General features: G+C 46.7%; 1 protein-coding gene across 2 annotated transcripts in view; it reads right to left on the reverse strand.

The window, feature by feature from the left end:
- Window positions 1-19732, reverse strand: part of LOC147418670 (putative ABC transporter C family member 15) — a 177810-nt gene extending 158078 nt beyond the window's left edge. The window contains exons 1-2 of one of the 2 annotated variants that reach the window (XM_086505245.1): window positions 19598-19732; window positions 19424-19500 (exon numbers count right to left, since the gene is read on the reverse strand). The gene's annotated coding sequence lies outside the window, so the exon portion shown is untranslated. The other variant, XM_086505244.1, reaches the window with a different exon arrangement.
- Between the last annotated feature and the right edge of the window lie 517 nt (window positions 19733-20249).

Raw genomic sequence — 20249 nt, forward strand, 5'->3', positions numbered from 1 at the left:
CATCCTCTTACCATACGAATTCCAGTGCCGACCACTTCCCGTCTGCGGGTGAATCTACCGTTCACATTGGCCATACAATGTCCGACCGTTTGCTACTTCAAAAAGAGGGTCTCAAAACAAATAAAATAAACCCCATTGGAAAGAAACCAACAACCAAGGTTAGCAATTGCCACATCTCTGTGACATGGTTAATAACTGCCACGTCCTCGTGATATACCCCCCTCTTGAAATCGCAAACGTCCTCGATTGCATACCATAAATACACGCCACTGATGATCTTGTGCTATTAACACTCTTTTATCATCGCATGTATCCGCAAGAAAGGTCGTAACATACATAGATACAAATGACTTAATGAGGCCTTCATACTTTTGCCATTTCCATCTATGGCACTGAATTTATATGTACATTTGATGTACTAGCTCTATCATTACCCCTCCTTTGCACACGTTGGGTTGGGGCATAAGTAGGCTGTAACCCAAAGGCTTCAAGGTAAAGCTGCAATATATTTGGTGACTCTGACAGTTCATGCTCTTCCATCCACTTTGCATCCATAGGCGGATAGTTCTTGAACTTCACCAAATAGCGTCTTGCAACTTGTCCCTTAACTTTTCTGTCCTTATGTGCCAAAACTTGCTCAGGTACGAGGATCTCATCAAGTTCCTCAACTTCTGGCTGATCCTCAACTGGCATATCTTCTGGCACATCACCCACGAAGGGTCTTAGAAGACTCACGTGAAACGCATTATGAATCTTCCACGCATCAGGCAATTTCAGCCTGTAAGCCACATCGCTGATCTTGTCAAGCACTTGAAAAGGCCCATAGTAACGCATGCTGAGCTTAGGAAACAACCGTTCCTTGCCCTTCATCTTCTTTAATCTTGCCTTTTCGAACCTTAAGAGAACCCAATCACCAGGTGATAGTAACAATTCACGACGGTGACGATCAGCAGCCTTTTTCTGTTTTGCCTGAGTTTTCTCCAAGGCAACTTTAATCTTCTTATACATCTCATCCATATTCTCAACATATCGATCTGCCTCAAAGATCCTGTCCTTGGTGTGCAAAATGGGAGGAACCTTTTTGCCGCCTTCAACAATCTCAAAAGGTGCTTTGCCAGTAGATGAATGCACCGTATTATTGTACGCATACTCAAGCATAGGCAAATACTGTTCCCACTTGCCCTTATTATCTGACACATAGCATTTCAGCAGATCTAAGACAGTAGAATTGGCCTCTTCTGACTGTCCATCAGTTTGTGGATGAAACGAAGACGAGAACTTGAGCGTAGTACCCATGTTCTCAAACAATCCTCTCCAGAACAAACTGGTCATGCGAGGATCACGATCACTGATAATCGATTGTGGCATACCATGGTACTTAAACACATTGTACATGAACAAGCGTGCCATCTGATCAGATTTTATCTTCTTCCTGATAGGGATAAAATGGGACTGCTTGCTGAACCTGCAGATAATGGTCCATATACCATCATTCCCTGTTGGCGTCCTTGGAAGATCAAAGATAAAGTCCATAGCAATGCTTTCCCATGGCTTATCCGGAATCGGCAGTGGTTGTAACAACCTTGGTGCCTTTTGCCTGTCAAACTTGACCTTTTGGCAAACTATGCATGCTCGCACAAAGGCATCCACATCTCTCCTCAAGGTAGGCCAATAGAAGAACGTCTCTACCGCTTTAACTGTTGCATCAATGCCACGATGCCCTGCATACGGTGGGACATGACTCTCTTCCATGACCTTATGTCGCAGTGGCCTAGTGACACAAAGTCTGCCATGCATCATCATAAAACCATCTCTGAGGAGGTAGTGCTCGTGATGTTGCCCCTCTTGTAATTGTTCAAAGATCCTTGCAAAATCTTCATCAGCAGTATACTGTTCCTTCATGTCATCTAACTCATGATGATAAGGAATTGACACAGCTGAAATTTGTGGCTTTCTTGATAACGCATCAGCCACAACATTCTTCTTGCCTTCCACATGCATAATCTGGAAGTGGAACATGGAAAGAATGTTTGCCCATCGCATATGCTTTTCGGATAACTTTGACTGTGTCAAGAAGTATCGCAAGGTCTGATGATCTGTTTGGACAACAAAATCAGCACCTAAGAGGTAGTGCTTCCAGCTAGAAAGTGCATGAATCACAGCCTAAAGCTCTTTCTCATAGACTTGCATAGTCCTCTCTGGCCCTTGCAAAATTCGGCTTTCATAGGCTACTACCCGTCTATCTTGCATTAGCACTGCTCCGATGCTACTGCCACACGCGTCACACTGGACCACAAATGACTTCCTGAGATCTGGCAAAACAATAACTGGATCTGAAGTCAACTTTTCCTTTAAGAGACTAAAAGCTGAAATCTCTTTTTGGGTCCATCTGAAAGTGACCTCTTTCTTTTGCAATGCGTGAAGAGGCGATGCTATCTCTGCAAAATTTCTGATAAACCTTCTATAGTAGGAACACAATCCCAAGAAGCTTCTGACATCGTGCACAGTCTTCAAGTCTGGCCATGTCTTGATAGCTTCGACCTTTGCGGGATCCATTCTAACACCATCCTTTGAGACTATGTGGCCCAGAAAGTGGATCTCTTCGAGGAAGAACTCACTTTTCTTAGGATTGACAAGTAACCTGTGACTACGCAGCTCTTCGAACACAATGGTCAAGTGACGCCTATGCTCCTCTTCATTCTTCGAATACACAATCATGTCATCGAAGAATGTTCCAACAAACTGTTGATGCGAGCGGAAAATCCGGTCCATCATTCTGTTGAACGTGGCTGGAGCATTTGTTAGCCCAAACGACATCACTAGAAACTCATAAAGACCAAATGTCGTTCTAAACGCAGTCTTGTGCACATCCTCGGGGCTTATACGAATCTGATGGTACCCACTCTTCAGGTCTATCCTGCTGAAAATTGCAGCACCCTCTAAACGATCGAGAATATCATCAATGCGAGGAATAGGAAACCTATTCTTGATGGTATTCTTATTCAACGCACGGTAATCAATACACATGCGCCATGAGCCATCCTTCTTCTGCACTAGGAGCACTGGGGAGCAAAAGGGTGAAGAACTAGGTTGAATCAGCCCCTTCTCTAATAACTCCTCAACCTGGCCCATAATCTCTTTCTGCTGTGCCGCACTAACCCTGTAGGGAGGTCTATTTGGTGAGCTACACCCTGGCACCAAATCTATCCGATGGTCCTCAGGTCTCTCTGGCGGCAATTGCGACGGTAATGAATCAGAAAAACAGTCACTAAACTTTTGCAAAAATGCTGACCTTTCTTTATCTAACACAGATAAATTTGACTGATCACTATCTGAGACATCACGTGCAAAAATCAAGTACACAGAAAGATGATTCTTTATTACAGAAGTGATAGCAGAAGCAGATACAATAGGGACTGACTCTCCTTTAAGCTTTACATCCAAGATGTGAGTTTTGCCCCTATGCTGTATAGTGATCTTTTTGTTGTAGGCATCCAAGACTCCATGCACTCGGAACATCCACGGGATCCCCAACAAGGCGTCACAACCTTCCAGCGGCATGATGTAAAACTCTTCAGTATCCACATACGACTGAATATGCAGACGCAGTTTTCCAATGAAGGGAGTAAACACTCTGAGTGGCCAGGACATGCCAACCCTGCCTCTGCTGTGTACCCCATTCCTTCAGCTTTGATGCCGAGCTTCATAGCTAACTCTGGTGAGATAAAGTTGGCTTTGGCACCTGGATCAAAGAAGATGAGTGCCGTCTGATCTCTAACTTTACCCCATGCCCTGCATAACTCACTGGCATCTGTGCTGGGCCTGTCACCCACCATGTCTGGCACTAAACCTGCCGTGGGTTTAGGCTTCTTGCCTTTCTGGTCTTCTTTATCCTCTAAGTCAGCTGGCCTTTTCCTTTGTGGACATTTGATAGAAATATGACCAGGCTGCTCGCATATAAAGCATTTGTTCTCAGCCATTAGGACCTTCTTTTCCTCGAGCGACTTGCGCACAAAAGGCTTCCTTTTCTGTTTCTTTGCCTGCGCTCCAGAAGTCCCAGCTGAATCCTTATCTTTGGTGGCCTGTTCTGACCCCTGTGACGCATCAGGAGCCGTTTTCACAAAGGGCTTCTTCGCTGAATTTTTCTTTTGCTGCCCTCCTTTATCACTGCTCGGAAATCCACTGTTCTCTCCTTTCAACAAGGCAAGACCAGTGTTCGCAACTTCCATAAGCTGAGTAAGGGTAGCCACTCTATTCTTTGTACAGTAATCGCGAAGCCCTTTAGGCAGCCCACAACAATACTTCTCTATCTGCTGTGTCAATGGCACAAATCTGTAGGAGGTCACTGAGAGTAATGCTTTACAAAACCTCCTATTGTACTCCAGCAAGCTCTTGCACGAAGCTGCCGTAAGCTGGTGCCAATCTGTCAGGACATCGGCTTCAAATTCATTTGATAGCCAAGCAGATGCAAACATTTGCTTGAAGTAAACCCAAGTGGCGGGTGCCTGTCCTTGCATTAACAATGTCGTCCACCATGTAAGCGCATTGTCCTTTAAGAAAGTGGCAGCTTTCTTGACCTTCGAGGCCTCTGTAAAATTCCCTCCCGCATAAGCTATATCAAACTGCTGGAGGAAAGTGAGTGCCTTGGTCTTGTCCTCGAAACCACTGAAGGTACTGAACTTTACCGCTGCACCACCTTCTTTGTAAGCCTTCGGCTTCTCTAGTGCCCCCAAGTTGTCATACGGAATGGTCTGCAACATGGGCACTGTACTAGGCATGATCGGCACGCCTTGGCCATTCACATTTTGCGTAAGAGGTGCGATATCTGGCTGCTGTCCAGAAAAACCAGCCATGCCAAAATGACCCTGTGGCACCCCAAACTGGCCCTGGTTGCCGTGGAAACCTTGCTGCATGCCGATAGTACCATACATGGGGTTTGGCATGATGCCTTGCATACCCACGAACACTGTTCCTGGCATGTACAGCTGACTTCCAGACGCATAACCAGCCATACTTTGGAACACTGATCCACCCCCGAAATACCCAGGATGTACCGTGGGTGGTGGAAAAACTGAGTGCATAGCCTGGTATCCAGCTCCCTGTCCATTCAAGACAGCATGCTGGCTCTGAAAGGTGGCGGGCTGAACTGGCATAACCTGTGGAATAGGCGTTCTAGCCACCTGTTCAAGCACGGGAGGAACCTGCTTTGGAGCCCCCGACTCCGCAACATGCGAGTGTTCCCTTTCCTCCTGCGCCTCATGAAGTACCTGGGCTTGAGCTTCAACAAGCTCTGTACGCGGCGTAGGTTGCCTATTTTGATGTTGCACTGGTGGCGCTTGCAAGAATTCCATAAACCTCGGATTCTGCACCAGCTGCGAAAAGACATTCACCGCGGCAACTAACTGAGTCTTAAACGCATCATCCTCAAGTTGCCCTGTCATAAAGCCCTGTACTACTGGAGGGACATTCACGTTGACAGGAGGTACAGACTGACGTGGCCGTGAGCTCTCGCCAATCTCAAAAACCATAGGAATCTCCTGCCTGTCCTTTGGAGAGGAACCCTCTTCCATAATTCCCTTCCCCTTGTCGGCCATAGTGTAATCCCCGCGTTCTTGCACTGTGTGTCTTTACCCTGAACATCCAGGCTCACTCTTTGAGGAAAAAGTGATTGATATCCCGGCAATGGAACCATGTAACCGGCCCGTAGGGCGGTAGGCGTTGGCTTTCACCCGAAATTCTTTACTTTATATACACACACAGAGCACTTTGCAAAAAGAACCTGTAATGGGAATTAACACTTAATCACACACACAGCTCGGAAGCTAGAATGCTCCGAGCAGACGCCGACAACCTGTAGGCCCCAAAATTGGCGCCCCTTTCGGTATTTCTTTATTCTTTAGGAGGGTAAATTACAAGGTAAGGTCTTGGGAATCCTTCACGTGTATCCACCTAGATACCATTTGATTTGGCCAAATTTCGGCAGCATAACAGCCCCAAAACTTGCGCGAAACCAATTCCCCTGCTGGAACTCGCTTGTACTGTCGTATACCCTCTGATTCCTGTCCAAAAACAGTAAATTCAGCACGCTGTATTTACTGGTTTTTGCCCTGTTTTCAGCCCCAAACAGTCCCCTAAATGTCCTTTGCCAGTGGGGCACGATTCCCAATGATCCTGGCGTCCGTATGGCTGAAAAACAGTGAATTTACAGCGCATACACAGCGCTGATTTTGCACCTGTACGGTGAGGTTATGACCCTCACCGGTGCCTGCTTTGGAGCAGCAGTTAGCTACCCCTGTTCCTGCTCAAGGAGGCTCTTGCCTCAGCACAAAAGCATGAACCCACACAACTGTACATCAGTCAAATGAGTAGCCCTCTTGTGGGGCATCACATAACTGCACGTAGGGGAGAGAGAGAGCAGTGTGTAGTGTGCAGGGCATCACTCCTAGCACCACACTGTACATGAGAGGGAAAGAAAGCACTCCATAGCTCTTAACCTGTGACAGGTTGCAAATGAGGCTTCTCCCAGCTTAAAAATCAGTGCCCATTTTTCTGCAAGAGGAAAGTTCACCAAAATGTGACACTTGGCGCATTTTCAAGCATTTTCCCGTTTCGGGTTTGCCGCTTAAAAATATCCCGACCGGTTGCCCAGTTGACTTCGCGGCAGAGTTATAAAATGTTCCCCTAGTCATACCGGAAGTAATGACGCGAACACATTTCACGGCCCAAAATAGCAGTTCCCTAAATTTTAGGAGATGCTTTCGTTGGGCTCCCACTGGTCTTCTGACCATCTATCCTCATTGGGACCGCATCCAAAAGTGCAATGTGGCCCAACTGTCGGATACTTTTTGTTGGAAGTCCCACCTTGACTTTACACCTTAATTGAGTTCACTTCCTAGCATCCACCAACTTGCTAAGTGCGACGGGGGGACCTATATGATCTTGCTCTGAGCCTAGACATCCTCTTACCATACGAATTCCAGTGCCGACCACTTCCCGTCTGCGGGTGAATCTACCGTTCACATTGGCCATACAATGTCCGACCGTTTGCTACTTCAAAAAGAGGGTCTCAAAACAAATAAAATAAACCCCATTGGAAAGAAACCAACAACCAAGGTTAGCAATTGCCACATCTCTGTGACATGGTTAATAACTGCCACGTCCTCGTGACAATTTACAAAGGCGGACATTGACAATGCTCTTCAGCCACCGATGCAATACTTTCTCGAACAACACCCAACGTCGGGCATCCTCGGGCATTATTGATGATGATGATTTTAGTTTTTCTTTACTTCATTTTTATTTTGTATCAGACATTGTATTAACTCCACCAAGATTGTATCAATTTGGTCTCATAGGTCATTTTGACCTTTTGAAAACGTTTAATATAACATTTCATTTCATTTCTCTCTCTCTCTCTCTCTCTCTCTCTCTCTCTCTCTCTCTCTCTCTCTCTCTCTCTCTCTCTCTGGAAAAGAGGTTGTATACTATGTACAAAAGAGACCTCTGGAGATACTCAATGGCCTACCTCTCAGAGAAAGTACAAAAGTGGGATAACACTGTGAGGGATATGTGGATATCAAGGTGGCGTGTATGAGCAATGCGAAAAGAACTACTACGGAGGTGCATGATGCCATGTCATACAACCTTGAAGAGAACTGAAGATCTCGCCCATATGTAAAGGAAGGAGCATCTAGGTTGCTCCGCTTCCCTAGAGGAGTCTGCTCAAGTATCCCACTAATTGCAAAGAGTATGCTACACCTCAGTCCAAATGGCTACCAAAGTGGTGGATGTTGTCACCAGCGTGTGACTACTATCTATCCTTTTTGTTGATTTCTTTCTTATTATCTATTTACTTTCACTTTTTGGAAACACCCCTCGGGAAATCTAACTGCCCTGCATTGCATAGCTAGTGTGGAACTGTCCAGAGGGAGTCCAGGCCTGAGAGCAAGAGAGCACTAAGGTTGGACAAGGACTATGGTTAGCCAAGTGGGGTCATTGACTAGCCAAAGTGGAATCCTTTGCTACAGAGGTTACATTTCAGTTTTGGATGTGGCCGCAGTGTACAAAGAGGGTCGGATGACCTAGAAAGATACAATGGCAGCATCTCCTAAAATTTAGGGAACTGCTATTTTGGGACTGAAAATGTGTTGGCGTCATTACTTCCGGAATGACAAGGGGAACATTTTCTTACTCTGCCGTGAAGTCAACTGGGCAACCGGTTGGGATATTTTTAGGCGGCAACCCCGAAACGGGAAAATGCTTGTAAATGTGCCAAGTGGCACATTCTGGTGCACTTGCCTCATGCAACAAGAAGTGGCGCTGAATTTGAAGAGGGAAGAGCCTCATTTTCAGATTTGTCACAGGTTAAGAGCTATGGAGTGCTTGCTTTCCCTCTTATGCACAGTGCGGTGCCAGGAGTGATGCCCTGCACGCTACGCACTGCCCTCTCTCTCCCCTTTGGCAGTATGTTATGCCCCTCTAGTGGGCTCTTCATTTGACCAATGTATAGTTGTGTGGGTTCATGCGCGATTGCCGAGGCAAGAGCCTCTTGCACAGGTACTGGATTAGCTAGCGGCTAATCCCCCCGCAGGTACAGGTGAATTCGGAGAGGTTTCACGCCAGAAATCTCGTCGGATTCAAAGGGCAAGTAGCCCTACAGGTGCGGGAGCTCGAGGACTTGCTACGGATGCGACCGTCACGCGAAACGGAGCCCGAAACAGTAAATTACAGCCTGCTGTGTATTTTTGCAGGTTTAGGGTTTTGGCCCTAAACGGACCCTAATACCCCCAGGAGGTTCGGGGACGCAAGGGGACCGCTGTACAGGTGATCTGGCGCATTTTCAGGGCTGAAAACAGAGAATTCAGCGTGCTGCAGATTCTCGCCAGGTTTTGCAAAGTGCCCGTATGCGTCGGGAAAGTCGGCCAATGCGTGGGAATACTGACTGTGAGGGGTCCTAGTACAGTTATGCTACCGAAATCGGGCCGAAATAGTTGAAATTCAGCCGAGTTTGTGCGGGGCAGCTTGTAGGGAACCACAACGTTTATTCCCTCTTTTGAACAATAAAGAAATACCGAAAGGGGCGCCTAAGTTAGGGGCCAATCTGGTGTCCGTCTACTCATACAGGTGCAATCTAGCAGCCTGTATCCCTCTCCCCTTTGTTGTGTCTTGAAAGTACAGGTAAAATAGACGACTAATAATGGGTGAAAGCTAAATCAAGGTTTAAAGTAAAGTCTACCGCCCTTTTTGGATTGAACAGGCCGGTTTCATGGTTCCATCGACGAGATAAAATCACTTTTTCCCATAGAAGTGAGCCTTGGTCAGTTTTGGGCTTGAAGACACAGGGGATCATAGACCAGACACAGGGAATTGCAATTATGGCTGACAGACCAGTTGATGTGAATGAAGAGGTTTCCTCTTCACAGGGTCAACAAACACATGAAGTGGGTGAGTCCTCAAGACCACCACAGACATATGACGATATATTCAGGACCCAGTTGGCTACTGCTGTGGCTATGTTCACACAAGTAATGCAGAATCCGAGGTTTTTAGCCTTTCTGCAACCTCCTGTTCCGTCTCAGCAAGTTGGGTCACTGGATCATATTCAAAAGCTTGTTAAGGCTCGAGCACAGGTGATTCACACCGCACAGTCAATGGAAACACCTGTACACTTGACGGAGAACATGCAGTCTCCACAACCTATGCCTAAGGTGCAAGAACAGGTGGCTGAGATGCCAATCTTTCAAGCTGTACCAGTTCAACCCGCCACCTTTCAGCAGCCTATAGCTGGTTCTAATGGGCAGGGAAGCAACCTACAGGCTATGCAACAGGTCTTCCCACCACCTTCAGTACACCCTGGCTATTTTGGAGGTGGATCCGTATTCCAAAGCATGGCTGGTCATGCACCTGGAAATCAGTTTTATACGCCAGGAACAGTGTTTGGGGGTGCTCAAACGATGATGCCTAACCCTATGTACAGTGTCATGGGTATGCAACCAGGGTTTCAGAGCACTCAGGGCCAATTTGGGATGCCACAAGCAAATTTTGGTATGGCTGGAATTACAAATCAGCAGCCAAATATGGCATTTCCAGGTCAAGTTAATAGCGGCCAAGGAACACAGATGAACCCTAATAGTGTTCCCATGTTTCAGTCACTTCCATATAACAATTTAACACCGCTGGAGAGGCCAACTCCGTACAAAGAAGGTGGCAAAGGTGTGTCACTCACGACCTTTATAGGGTTTGATGACAGGAAGAAGGCTCTTTCATTCCTCCAACAGTTTGACAAGGCCTATGCAGGGGGAAACTTTATAGAGGCTTCAAAGGTCCGCAAGGCAGCCACTTTCTTGACAGGGAATGCGGGACAATGGTGGACAACTTTATTGCTTCAAGGGCAAGCTCCGTCCACATGGATTTACTTCAAGCAGATTTTTGCAGCAGCATGGTTATCTGATGACTTTGAAGCAGATGTCATGACAGAATGGCACCAGCTTAATGCTGCCACTTGCAGAAATCTGGATGATTACAATCGGAAGTTTTGGAAAGCTCTACTTTCAGTAACTTCCTATAGGTTTGTGCCATTGACAGAACAGATTGAAAAATGCTGTTGTGGCCTACCCAAAGGATTGAGAAAGTACTGTACGAAGACAAAAGTCACTACTTTGACGCAGCTCATCGAGGTAGCAAACACTGGCAATGGTTTGCTCAAGGGAGAAGATTGTGAATTTAACACTGGCGTCAAGGCAGGATCAGACAAGAAAAATTCAGCCAAGAAGCACGTTCCCAATGAGGCTCCTAAAGGGACTCAGGAGTCAGTCAATGCAGGGAAAGATAAAGCTACGGCTGAATCAGAAAAAGGACCAGCAAAGAAATGGAAAAGACGTTTTCCTCGCAAGTCAGAAGAGCAAAAGAAGGTCCTGAGGACAGAGAACAAATGCTTTATATGTGAGCAACCTGGCCACATTGCTTACAATTGTCCTAAAAAGAAAAGGCCAGCTGATTTTGATGACAAGGAAGACAAGAAAGGAAAGAAGCCCATGGCTGGTCTAGTGCCAGATATGGTGGGCGACAAGCCAAATTCAGATGCAAGTGAGCTTTGCAGAGCATGGGGAAAGGTCAGGGATCAAACAGTGCTTATCTTCTTTGATCCAGGTGCCAAAGCCAACTTTATTTCCCCAGAATTGGCTTCAAAGTTGGGAATCAGACCTGAAGAGATGGGGTATACAGCAGAGGCAGGTTTGGCATGTCCTGGCCATACAGAGGCTGTGACACCCATCATTGGAAAGTTGCGTCTACATATCCAGTCCTATGTAGATGCTGAAGAATTTTACATCATGCCACTGGACTGTAATGAAAAAGCATCTTTCTGCGTACTTGGTTTTTGCACGTGAAGTGTCAGATTGTGATGAATCAAATTTATCTGTGCTAGATAAAGAAAGGTCAATGTTTTTACAACAGTATAGTGACTGTTTTTCTGATTCATTACCGTCTCAATTACCGCCAGAGAGACCCGAGGACCATGCGATAGATTTGGTGCCAGGCAGTAGCCCACCAAATAAGCCTCCGTACAGGGTTAGTGCGGCTCAGCAGAAAGAGATAATGGGCCAAGTACAGGAGTTGTTAGAAAAGGGGCTGATTCAGCCCAGTTCATCTCCATTCTGTTCTCCAGTGTTGTTGGTGCAGAAAAAGGATGGCTCATGGCGTATGTGCATCAACTACCGTGCACTGAACAAGAATACCATCAAGAATAGGTTCCCTATACCTAGAATTGATGATATTATGGACAAATTAGAAGGAGCAGCTATGTTTAGCAGGATAGATATAAAGAGTGGGTACCATCAGATCCGCATTAGATCAGAGGATGTGCACAAGACTGCTTTTAGAACGACGTTTGGCCTTTACGAATTTTTAGTGATGCCCTTTGGTCTCACAAATGCTCCTACTACGTTCAATAGGATGATGGACAGAATTTTCCGTCCACACCAGCAGTTTGTTGGTACATTCTTTGATGACATGATAGTCTACTCAAAGAATGAAGAGGAGCATAGGCATCGCTTGGCCATTGTGTTCAAAGAGCTACGCAGTCATAGGTTGCTCATCAATGCAAAGAAAAGTGAGTTTTTTCTAGAAGAGATTCACTTTCTGGGACACATTGTCTCAAAGGATGGTGTCAGAATGGATCCTGCAAAAGTTGAAGCGATAAAGTCATGGCCAAATTTGAAGACGGTGCATGATGTCCGAAGCTTTTTGGGACTATGCTCCTATTACAGAAGGTTTATCCGAAATTTCGCTGAGATTGCTTCACCTTTACATGCTCTTCAAAAGAAGACAGTCACCTTCAGATGGACACAGAAAGAGATTTCAGCTTTTAATCTCTTAAAGGAAAAGATGACTTCAGATCCAGTCATTGTGTTGCCAGATCTTAGGAAGTCATTTGTGGTCCAGTGTGACGCCTGCGGTAGTAGCATTGGTGCAGTGCTAATGCAAGATGGCAGGGTAGTAGCCTATGAGAGCAGAATTTTGCAAGGGCCAGAGATGACCATGCAGGTCTATGAGAAAGAGTTACTGGCTGTGATTCATGCGCTCTTAAGTTGGAAACACTACCTGCTAGGTGCAGATTTCATTGTCCAAACGGACCATCAGACCTTGCGATACTTTTTGACACAAACAAAGTTATCTGAGAAGCATATGCGATGGGCAAATATCTTGTCCATGTTCCATTTTCAGATTGTGCATGTGGAAGGCAAGAAGAACGTTGTGGCTGATGCCTTGTCAAGGAAGCCACAAATTTCAGCTGTGTCGATTCCTTATCATCATGAACTTGATGATATGAGAGAACAGTATGCAAATGATGAAGATTTTGCAAGGGTCTTCGAGCAACTAATGGATGGACAACGTCATGAACACTATCTTCTTAAAGACGGGTTCATGATGATGCATGGCAGATTGTGTGTCACAAAGCCATTGCGACGCAAAGTGATGGAAGAGAGTCATGTCCCACCGTATGCAGGGCATCGTGGTATCGATGCTACAGTTAAAGCGGTTGAGACATTCTTCTATTGGCCTACATTGAGAAGGGATGTGGATGCCTTTGTGCGAGAATGCCTAATATGCCAAAAGGTCAAGTTTGACAGGCAAAAGGCACCAGGGTTATTGCAACCACTACCTATTCCAGATAAACCATGGGAAAGTATTGCTATGGATTTTATCTTTGATCTTCCGAGAACGCAGACAGGAAACGATGGTATTTGGACCATTATTTGCAGATTCAGCAAACAGGCTCATTTTATTCCTGTCAGGAAGAAGATAAAGCCAGATCAGATGGCACGCTTGTTTATGAGCAATATTTTCAAGTATCATGGCATGCCACAGTCGATTGTTAGCGACCGTGATCCACGCATGACAAGTTTGTTCTGGAGAGGTTTGTTTGAGAATATGGGCACAACGCTCAAATTCTCTTCGTCATTTCATCCTCAAACAGATGGGCAGTCAGAAGAGGCAAATTCTACTGTCCTAGATCTGCTGAAGTGCTATGTGTCAGAGCATAAAGGAAAGTGGGAGCAGTATTTTCCATTGGTGGAGTATGCATACAATAATACAGTGCATTCATCAACTGGCAAGGCACCCTTTGAGATAGTTGAAGGTGGCAAGAAACTTCCTCCCATACTGCATACAAAGGACAAGATATTTGAAGCAGATAAGTATGTTCAGGACATGGATGAAATGTACAAGAAGGTCAAAGTGGCCTTAGAAAGGACTCAGGCAAAACAAAAGAAAGCAGCTGATCGTCACCGTCGTGAAGTGGTATATTCACTTGGTGATTGGGTGCTTTTACGCTTTGAAAAGGCAAGGTTAAAGAAGATGAAGGGCAAGGAAAGACTGTTTCCAAAGCTCAGCATGCGTTACTATGGGCCTTTTCAAGTATGCGACATAATCAGTGATGTTGCACATAGGCTGAAATTGCCTGACAGTTGGAAGATTCACAATGCATTTCATGTGAGTCTTCTCAGACCCTATGTGGGTGATGTGCCAGAAGATATGCCAGCTGAAGATCAGCCGGAAGTCGAGGAACTTGACGAGATCTTGGTCCCTGAACAGATTTTGGCACACAAAGAAAGGAAAGTGAAAGGCAAGGTTGCTAGGCGTTACTTAGTAAAGTTCAGAAACTATCCACCAATGGATGCTAAGTGGATGGAAGAAGGTGAACTTGCAGAGTCACCAACTGTGTTATCACTTTACTTGGAAGCCTTCGATTTGCAACCTACCTTGACCCCTTGAGTTTCAAAGCTACATGGATTGTCAGTGTGACAATGGCTTCTGAAACAAATGATGTACATGGTATTTAAAGTGAGCTCAAATCAAATACCTGTTACATGAATGTTAGAGCTGTACAGATTGTCAGTTTGGCAATTGCTCTTATGGAATGTCCAAAAGTTGGTTAGTGCTATAGAAGTGAGTATTTCTTGTCAGTTTGTCAAGGATACAGTGATTGCTTCTATTGAAGAGTACATGTGTAACTGCATTCTTAAACTGTCGGTTTGGGTATGCTCGAAAGTGTTACGGGATCCAACGTGTACTATAAGACAGTGGCAAAATGTGCAGCTACCATTTTGTCATTGGAAAGTTAGTGACTCAAAGCAATGGCAGAGTGCGCAGCTACCACTATGTCATTGGGACAGGGTTCACACGCAGGCAATACATGAGTCGACGAGGTGTTGAATACACCAGGGTTGACAATGAGCATGTATGTGTCGTATATGTGTCGACAGGTGTTGAATACATCAGTGTTGACAGTAAGCATGTACGACATAGATGCAAACGAGGACGTTTGAGATTTCAAGAGGGGGGTATGTCACCAGCGTGTGACTACTATCTATCCTTTTTGTTGATTTCTTTCTTATTATCTATTTACTTTCACTTTTTGGAAACACCCCTCGGGAAATCTAACTGCCCTGCATTGCATAGCTAGTGTGGAACTGTCCAGAGGGAGTCCAGGCCTGAGAGCAAGAGAGCACTAAGGTTGGACAAGGACTATGGTTAGCCAAGTGGGGTCATTGACTAGCCAAAGTGGAATCCTTTGCTACAGAGGTTACATTTCAGTTTTGGATGTGGCCGCAATGTACAAAGAGGGTCGGATGACCTAGAAAGATACAATGGCAACATCTCCTAAAATTTAGGGAACTGCTATTTTGGGACTGAAAATGTGTTGGCGTCATTACTTCCGGAATGACAAGGGGAACATTTTCTTACTCTGCCGTGAAGTCAACTGGGCAACCGGTTGGGATATTTTTAGGCGGCAACCCCGAAACGGGAAAATGCTTGTAAATGTGCCAAGTGGCACATTCTGGTGCACTTGCCTCATGCAACAAGAAGTGGCGCTGAATTTGAAGAGGGAAGAGCCTCATTTTCAGATTTGTCACAGGTTAAGAGCTATGGAGTGCTTGCTTTCCCTCTTATGCACAGTGCGGTGCCAGGAGTGATGCCCTGCACGCTACGCACTGCCCTCTCTCTCCCCTTTGGCAGTATGTTATGCCCCTCTAGTGGGCTCTTCATTTGACCAATGTACAGTTGTGTGGCTTCATGCGCGATTGCCGAGGCAAGAGCCTCTTGCACAGGTACTGGATTAGCTAGCGGCTAATCCCCCCGCAGGTACAGGTGAATTCGGAGAGGTTTCACGCCAGAAATCTCGTCCGATTCAAAGGGCAAGTAGCCCTACAGGTGCGGGAGCTCGAGGACTTGCTACGGATGCGACCGGCACGTGAAACGGAGCCCGAAACAGTAAATTACAGCCTGCTGTGTATTTTTGCAGGTTTAGGGTTTTGGCCCTAAACGGACCCTAATACCCCAGGAGGTTCGGGGACGCAAGGGGACCGCTGTACAGGTGATCTGGCGCATTTTCAGGGCTGAAAACAGAGAATTCAGCGTGCTGCAGATTCTCGCCAGGTTTTGCAAAGTGCCCGTATGCGTCGGGAAAGTCGGCCAATGCGTGGGAATACTGACTGTGAGGGGTCCTAGTACAGTTATGCTGCCAAAATCGGGCCGAAACAGTTGAAATTCAGCCGAGTTTGTGCGGGGCAGCTTGTAGGGAACCACAGCGTTTATTCCCTCTTTTGAACAATAAAGAAATACCGAAAGGGGCGCCTAAGTTAGGGGCCAATCTGGTGTCCGTCTACTCATACAGGTGCAATCTAGCAGCCTGTATCCCTCTCCCCTTTGTTGTGTCTTGAAAGTACAGGTAAAATAGACGACTAATAATGGGTGAAAGCTAAATCAAGGTTTAAAGTAAAGTCTACCGCCCTTTTTGGATTGAACAGGCCGGTTTCAGATGTGGGAGAAGACCGTGAGCCCAGAATGTGAGCACGACGAGCCTTCCACATGGTCTAAAGAGTGATGCTACAGATCCTAGTAAAAATTGTGTCCCGTTGATATAAGTCAAACTAATGACCTGCATCTAGAATCCTCTGTAGAGTGCTTGATTTATGTCACGAGGCTATGGCAACCACTAACCTTAGTTATTGGTTTCTTTCCCTTGATTTTTCTTTAATTTTTGGGACCCTCTTTTTGAAACCACAAATGGCCGACATTGTGTGGCAAGTGTGAAACTGCCAACCGCCGAGAGTTTTACACATAGTCGGGAAGGACAAATTGCCACGAGATGGTTGGGCCAGTCGACACTAAAATCTGAGCAGTAAAAGGGTATCTAGGCTCATTTGAAAGTCATTTAGGCCCCTCGCGACACTTATAAGTTAGTGGGTCAAAAGAGGCATGAGGGACACATGGCCGCTCCAAACAGAATTGTCAGTTGCATCCCAACTAAGGGTGCCCAAAAATGAGGGAGGGGTCCCCCCTGCTCCTCCTCCTTCTGCCGCTCCATCTCGCCCTCCTACCTTTGTCGATCCCCCTCGCCCCCCTGCTCCCCCCCTTGCTACCTCACCTCCTCCCGCTCCAGTCCTGCAGCCATCTCAGGGGGCAGGGCCTACCTCGGCTACTGCTAGGCGATCTCTTGGCAGCACCTTTGCCACGAGTCGATTAGCGAGAGAGGGACAGCCTTTCTTGCGGCCCCCTCTTTTGGTGCAGACGTCTCCCTTTGCAGCAGTTCCTGGTGGTCTGACGAGTTTCGACATTCGTCGCCGTTGGGATTTCTTTGCCTACGACTTTACACGTTTTCTCGGCGACCCCTCACCAGACCTTGAGGCAGCCTACTTCAGAGTTCATCTGTTGTTCCTTGTAGCTAGGGGGATAGAGGCCTTGGACTCGGCGGTTGGTTTCTTGTTTCCCCTATGCGGCAGGGATCAGGCAGAGTGGACCATGGACTCAGTGTTGGAGTGGCTACAGACACAAGCCCTAGAGTTGTCTCACCACATGGGAGACCTAGGTGTTACAAACTTGCTTCAAACTCTTTCGCCATTGGCCAAGTTTGTTGTGACATCTCCAGACGCAGCAGGATGTAGACACATTGTGGTCCACATTTTTGCTGACACTCAGTGCTCGCCATGCCATGTACACATACAGGAGGACTCCTGGATAGAGGAGGTTGCATGGTCTACTTGGGCTTGGTCTAGGCACTCTTTAAAGTTTACAGTCGCGTCTATCTCGAGGACGCTCGGATGCAGATTACTCCCCATCCAAGCCAGCCTCGAAGATAGCACGGTTAGCTGTTGCGACAGCATCAGTTCTCTCTCGCTCCCTATGAGGATCGTCTCATGGAATGTGCAGAGATTAGGTGGGCCCTAGTTTCAGTGTCAGAGGGGCCGACTCCTTCAGGAGCTTCAGCGATGCCTTGTGGGAGGAGAGATTGACCTTCTTATGCTACAGGAGCATCATCTGTGTGAGAGCCACATAAGACGTTATGGTCACCTTTTGCGTAGACAATACGAGACTTTTTGGTCAGCTGCATTTGGAACTGGAGGCATCCAGGGTAGGGTATGTATGACTATTGCGGATTCATTGCAGCAGGCCATTGTGGGCAGAGGGATTATTGTGCCAGGTAGGGCTCAGCGGATCACTATGCAGGTTCAGGGTTGTCTCGTGGGCTTCCTGAACACGTATGCGCCCAATGCGGCGAGTGCACGTGCTGAGTTTTGGTCTCAGATTGTTGAGTCTCTGCCGAAGGCAGAGCAATGGTGCATAGGGATTGACTTCAATATGTTGGAGGAACCCTCTGACAGGATTGGTGGTAGCCAAACTACTGTGCATGGAGTTGAGCTGGCAGCTTGGGAGAGGTTTTGTATGACTGGGTTTCAGATGTGTGGCAGCATTCCAGCTTTGTGAGGCACCCGTGGGGTTGAAACCCGTGGTGTGGTTTCCCGGGACCGCGGGGCTCATGGGCGCCGTGGGGTTCATGCCTGGCCGTGGGGTTCAGGTGCCTTGGACCCCCAGACAGCCTGGCCTTCTCTCGTTCGGACCGCAGAGTGGGAGGCATGAATCTATCTCGGATAGATCGCTTCTACACTAATGACCACTTCTGTGACTTGGGTGGGACAGTTGGCATTCTGGCAGGGACCTCCGTTTCGGACCATGCTCTAGTGATTCTTACAGTGATTGATAGGCAAAGGAGAGGGAGCACGATGCTTCACATCCCAGAGAGGGTCATGCTGGACTCAATGCTTAGAGAGCGAGTGGAGGCTCTTTGGACAGAGAGCTTAGACATGTAGGAGTCTCCTGCTAACAGAGTGGCCTCAGGACTTGCTCAGCGTAACCGACTCTTTCTTCAGGCGTCTTTAGCTCGCCTGGCTGCAGCGAGAGAGGAGTAGCGCCTCCGATGGGGCGTTGCTTCCTTGCAGAGAATGCAGGAGCAGCATCCAGACAGTCCTTGGTTGGAGGAGCAGTTACAGCAGGCTCGCCAGGAGCTCGTCAGCAAAGAGGAGAGGCACCATGAGTTTGCTTTCCATCGACAGGCATCTCAGTGGACCGAGGTGGGTGACAGAGTGACAGGCACTTTCTTTGAGGCAGTGGGACCTTGGCATATGCATGCCAAGGTCAATCAATTGAGGAGGCCCAACAAAAACGGGTCAGTTGCTTCAGAGCAAAGGACATACGTGCAGTTGCTACTGACTTTTACCGTGATTTACTGTATGCAGAGCCCCAGTCAGAGCGTCAGGATGCATGTAGAGAGCAGGTCTAGGCACAGATGCCTTGTCTTGTGATTGAGGAGATGCGTCAGAGGCTTGAGCTGCCTCTATAGCTAGAGGAGCTGCACACGGCTCTTAATGCACTCCCCCGTGGTAGTTGTCCAGGTGAGGATGGCTTGACTCCCAGCTTTTTCTTGGAGTACTGGGACTTGCTTGGCTCAGATCTCTGTAGTGCTTTTCAGTACATCTTGCACACAGGTGAGATGCCTGACATGTGCGTGACACTCTGTGTGTGTGTGTGTGTGTGTGTGTGTGTGTGTGTGTGAGTGAGAGAGAGAGAGAGAGAGAGAGATTACTTGGAGAAGTTCCAGGGATCAGATTGTCGACAAACAGAGAGTCGAGACCTCTGGGAGGCAAAGTTATCGGCAGTGCACTAGATAGGAAGGGACTGCGTTAGCATGCAAGCTCGCTACAGGATGGCAAATTTGATTCGAGAAAAAAATTAACATTTATTGTGCAGTGTTTCTTACCACTTTAAAGTGTATCCCTTCACGGCCACGGCTCCCTCCGGAGTCCTCCTCAACGCGAAGTCAGCGAGACCAAGAGGTACTTTATTGTTAATTAACTTGCCCATCAAGCTATAGACAATGGCAGTGCCGCGTGCGCAATGCCCCAAGTATTTGTGTAGAGACTTGGTCACGCGAAGCATAGTTATCACTACGATGTTACCCATGCAACTATGCCAAAATCATCATAGTTCTGAAAGGCCTTGCATAGTTGCATATAAGACAAATAATTGGGGCACGTGTGATCGTGCATGAAACACAATTATTTCAAAAAAGGAGCTAATTAATATGCATCGTGTTGAAAACACAAGAAAAAAATTATGACGTTGTCAACTTGCCATTTGGCACCACTCTACAAGCTTTATCCAACAATTCACAATTGCTCTCAAGAGCTAAATGATTTACTACATCCTTATATAGGCCCAAAGAGGCCATCAAGTCTAGGTATCAAACTCAAGCTCTTCCTAGTTGGGCCAAAACAATGTAGAGATTGTCATCGGTTCAACAATTAATTTTTTTAAAGCACCACCATAACTTGATAATGTAGAGCTTGAGCATACATTAGAGTAGCTAAATTAAATCATGATAAAGATGACTACTACATAAACCTCAAAAA

This window comes from Adiantum capillus-veneris, chromosome 29, assembly GCF_014529385.1.
Source record: "Adiantum capillus-veneris isolate H3 chromosome 29, ASM1452938v2, whole genome shotgun sequence".
NCBI lineage: Eukaryota > Viridiplantae > Streptophyta > Polypodiopsida > Polypodiales > Pteridaceae > Adiantum > Adiantum capillus-veneris.